Source organism: Egretta garzetta, unplaced genomic scaffold (assembly GCF_000687185.1).
Source record: "Egretta garzetta isolate BGI_Z169 unplaced genomic scaffold, ASM68718v1 scaffold81, whole genome shotgun sequence".
In the NCBI taxonomy this organism is placed as follows: domain Eukaryota; kingdom Metazoa; phylum Chordata; class Aves; order Pelecaniformes; family Ardeidae; genus Egretta; species Egretta garzetta.
This window is the reverse complement of record NW_009258671.1, coordinates 8,338,166-8,342,829: the sequence shown is the minus strand read 5'-3', so window position 1 is coordinate 8,342,829 and position 4,664 is coordinate 8,338,166.

The window sequence follows — 4,664 nt, the reverse complement described above, 5'->3', positions numbered from 1 at the left end:
CCTGAAAAGCTCAGAAGGTACCACTTTGAAGCCTAATTTCGATAAGCTTTTCTTGCCAAAAAAGTGTGGAACATCTGCTGATTGTTGATGCATGGAATGTTAATGGGCTTTTTTTACAATTGGGGGTAATTGGCAGCATTAGAGCACTGAGAACTGACCCCCAACATGCAGAATTTTCCTCACTGTCTTATTGGTAGGGGTAAGAGCCAAGGCAATGGATGACCAACGTTACTAAGTTCGTACCCTTACAAGCTTAATGGTGGAGTTCAATGAATTCAGGATTTGGCCTTCAATTTGTAGCTATTAAAAAGCATAGTTCTCTAGACCCTTTCCAGAAACATGGCGTTGGGGTTTTCCTGGGGAGGGTTGGGTGGGTGGCGGGGAAGTTGGGAATTATCGAATTATTTTCTGCAGATCCTTCACAAACAAAGGAACTTTTAACTAAATGATAGATGGATGCGAATTTCGTTGTCTGATTCTCAACTATCTCCATCCTGTTGCATATTTTAATAAGGTACATTTTGTGGCATCAAAATTATTCGTGGAGGATTCTTAGTTGGGAAGAATATGCGCACGCCTAATGACCTTGAGAGTTACTGGGAAAGTTTAATTTCCATGAATTATTTTCTCTCCTGGGCAGAAAGGAGGAGCTTGTTTATGATACCCAAAGTGATGCTGCAAAATAAATGAACTATTTCATATTTTCCAGGGAGATAGGAAACTGGTTGTAGTTGATATGCATGCTATGTTGAAGAAGGTAATAAATCATGGTAACAAAGATAAACTGTCTGTCAAGCGTCTGCTGTTTAGATGGTTGGAAATTATGCTATATTGAAACCAAAGCCTTCTGTCTTAACATTTGTGGCATAAATCTATTCCATCCAATGAAAGAGTAAGTGGCTAGATAGGGGTATGGTTATGGTGCAGGGAATCTATACCTCCTAAAAGCCTTTCCGTGACAGCTCTCCCTTGATGCATCAGCCTTGACCCTGAACGTATAGCCTCTGTGGATAAAAGAGAAAACTTCAGAATCTAGGCAAATTCTGTATCTAATTATATGAATGAAAATGCATTGCATTAGGGTTAGGGGTGAGTCTGAGGGGTCAGGAGGAGCATGGGGCAGTAGAGAGCCATCTCTAGTGAATGTGAAATATACTTGAAGGTTATACTTTGGTCCTCAGAACCAAAAGTTTATATTGTGGCATTTTCCTTCCCTTTTTCCAGAGCGATATAATTCCATCACTTTGCAAGTAGAGGATAGGTATGTGATGTGATTGACAGGTGCTTTCCAAGTCTGGACCATGAAGTTGCATTGCTATAACCATGGCTTGTCCAGAGAGTTTCAAAGGTAAAGCTCTGTGGTATAGGAGGGAAACTATTACTGGATAGGGTAAACTGGGATAGAATCATAGAATGTTTTGGGTTGGAAGGGACCCCTAGAGGTCATCTAGTCCAACCCCCCTGCAATGAGCAGGGACACCTCTAACTACATCAGGTTGCTCAGAGCCCAGTCCAACCTGGTCTTGAATGTTTCCAGGGATGGGGCCTCCAACACCTCTCTGAGCAACCCGTTCCGGTGTTTCACTATCTTCAGAACAGAATTACATTTTATGTGCTATGGTTTAGTTCAGTGTAAGGCTTAAGCACAACTTCTGTTTAGTCAGCACTGAGTCATTTCTGTGTTTTGGGAAGTGGAAGTTATCAGTTGAGCTCAGTTTCTCTGAATCTCAAGTGTTTTGGACCTATTATTTCATGGAATTGTTCACAGGCCTTCATGGAAGACTTTATAGTCTATTCCTGAATGTAGAAATGTGTTTATCTTCACCTCTCCACACAGAGGACAGCATTTGTCTTTGATCCAAGCGACAGCTTCTGGTTCGTGTTATTCTGGGCCCTTGAGTCAATTATCTGGTGCGAACAGGCTTTAAATTTAAGGCGTGTACTGAAACTACATATCGATTCTGGGGTTCGCAATGACGCCTACCATTTAGTTGTGCTTAGAGAGGGCGATAAATACAAGAGTGGTGATATCATCTATTGGCAAATGAGTAAATATGGCACAGTAGCTGTAAGAGTAATTGGCCTAATGTTTTTCTCAGCCTTCTAACATTGATGACTCAATGCTTGAAGCTCAAATTTTGTCAACTCCTTTATAGATATGCTATGAAGCCAAGGTTTAAATCAGTTATATTGCTGTAAAAAAGTCTAATATATGTGTGCAAGTTTGAAAGCGTGATAGAGGGTATAGTTTTCAAATGCCTACGGAAAGAAAGGGAAGAGCAGCAATGTTTCTATTTAGTTTAGACTGTTCTTCATTCAACTTCAAATGAGCTTCCATCCATCCTCCTTGTAAATTACTGTCTGTTAGTAAACAAGTGTGTGCTAGTCTGTTAGTAAAGAATTTTGTTATAAAATTATTCTTTCATCTTTAATTACTTTCTGCTTCTCCTCTCCATATTATGTTTATGGCTGTGTGCATGCAACACGTGATGGGGTAGGGGAACAGTTACCTCCATTTTAGGGCGAGGAAGAGAGGGTTGTGTCTGTGGCAGAGCAAGATGTTTAATCTGTGGCATCTGCCTTGTCCCTGTCACTGCTGTTACCATGATGCCTTCCTTTTCTAGCTAGAGTTCTGCCAGGAAAACTTATGTTGAAAGTATCTGTTGTCTTTTCTGACAGATTTAGGACTTGCGTGCTTGCAAAAGCGCACTTCTCACTGTGGGGTGTCATTACAGCTGGCATCAGCAGAACAGCTCCTTTCCCAGCCCCGGTACTTATGGGATGTGCTGCACGGATGTGCTCTGAGGGCCTCTCCTTTGGTAAAGCATTCCCTCTCTGTTGCCTGCTCTCGATTTATTGGTTGCCAGTGAGCTTGTGAAAGTTTGGTGAAGTCCTGTGTTTGTATAAGGTCAAACTGAAGGGATAAATTGTGTCCTTTTATGCAGGCGTGGGAAGAAGACTGAACTTTGGATTCCTAATGATCTGGCTAGCTGGCAACTATCACTGAGCAGGGAACGTACATTCTGATTTTATGCAGTCATAATTATAACTTTTTACTATCAAAGGTAGCTTTAGTCTATGTGAAGCATTTCTCATACTGTCCTTGAAGAATACTTGGCTAAACTCAAAAATTAAATATAGTGTGAATCGCTCAGAAGTCTAGTTTGCTTTCCATGCTGGGACTGTAAAGATCTTCATAAGCATTTAATTAACCCCCAGACATCTAAGGATGCTCATTTTGCAGATGATAGCACTGTGGTAGAATTGGATAAAATTAGTTTTTATGATGTTTCACAGTTAAGAGTAGCTCATGGCAGGCTAGAGGAACAAAAACAGAGGAAGAAACCCTGTCTAGCTGAAATTATTGTTCCTCTAAGCTCTGAGTGGTACGTGCTGAAAAAATTATTATCCACCAAATGGGAAATCTTTTCTTCTGTTCCTTTGAAGCAAAATAATATGCTGACGCTTCTCTTTATCCACTGATTTTTTTGAAAGCATTAATTAAAAAAAAAAAATAAATCACAACTTCTTATGTGGATCTGGAGTCAGTTCCCTGAAATGCATGCTCAATATAAAAACCTAATAGGTAAAAAGAAAGACATTTATTACATAGCAGCTGGCATAAATCTTGCTTCTAATGAGGATAAAATCCATGTAAATGAATCATTACAGTAAATTGTTGTAATTAGGATTTATTCATGACAAAGGTCTCATAATTATATAATCAACTTTTAGTGTATTAAGATTTATAGTCTGAATTCTTAATTCCATTTTATTCATTTAGAAGCAGAATTTGCTAGGGGAGGAGTGTTTTCAGGAAGCTGTCTTGCTACATGCTCTCAACTATAGATGGAATTTGATTCCTTTGCAAATACTGTCTAATTCTGGTGTTGCAGAAGGCTCAAGTTTTCCTCTGGCAAAAATAAAACTGTGCATTTTAAAAGGTCTCCCCAAATACTGAAGTCAAAGCTTCAGGTGTTTTTAAGTGCCAGGTCTTTTATTAAGGGCCTTCCAACTGAACGGTAGTGCGTATGTGTGCGTGCACATCTTCTGAGTGTTGTGCGAACGGCGATGGAGCAACGTGGTAGAAAGCTGCTGCCAACTCATGATCGTCCGGGCTATGAAAAACTGGCTTCTGATTTTGATCTCAGTCCTTGCCAGGTAGACGGAAGCAGTATCAAGTATAATGGCAGAGGGTTAAGGTCATCAGCAATTCAGCTGCGGGCTGACTCTGTCCACTTCTTCAGTGGGTGGCTCGTAGTGGGGACAGAACTGCTCTCTGAGCCCTAGCATCTTGAGTGCAGCTGAGGCCCCTCAGCAGGGTGCTGTGGCAAAGTCTGAGAAATTAAGGCTTTGTGCTTTTGTTCTGTCTGTTGAAAAGAGTAACTTTGTCTGCTGGGCTGTTAGCCTGACCGCTTCAAAACCATTACCCACAACAGTTTTAAAAACAGTTTCCAAGTTGCTTCTTGGCAAAACTGGAAGGCTTCCAGTGAGATACTGTAAACCACCAAAATAACCGTAAGGATATGCTGCACTTTTGGGGATCTAATAGTTGCAGACAAGCAAGCTTGAGTGGACATATTGGATCTGACAGTTTCTGGCTTGAAATTGGGATAGATTCCATCCCCCCCCCCCCCCACCTTTTTAAAAACGCGGTTCTAAAA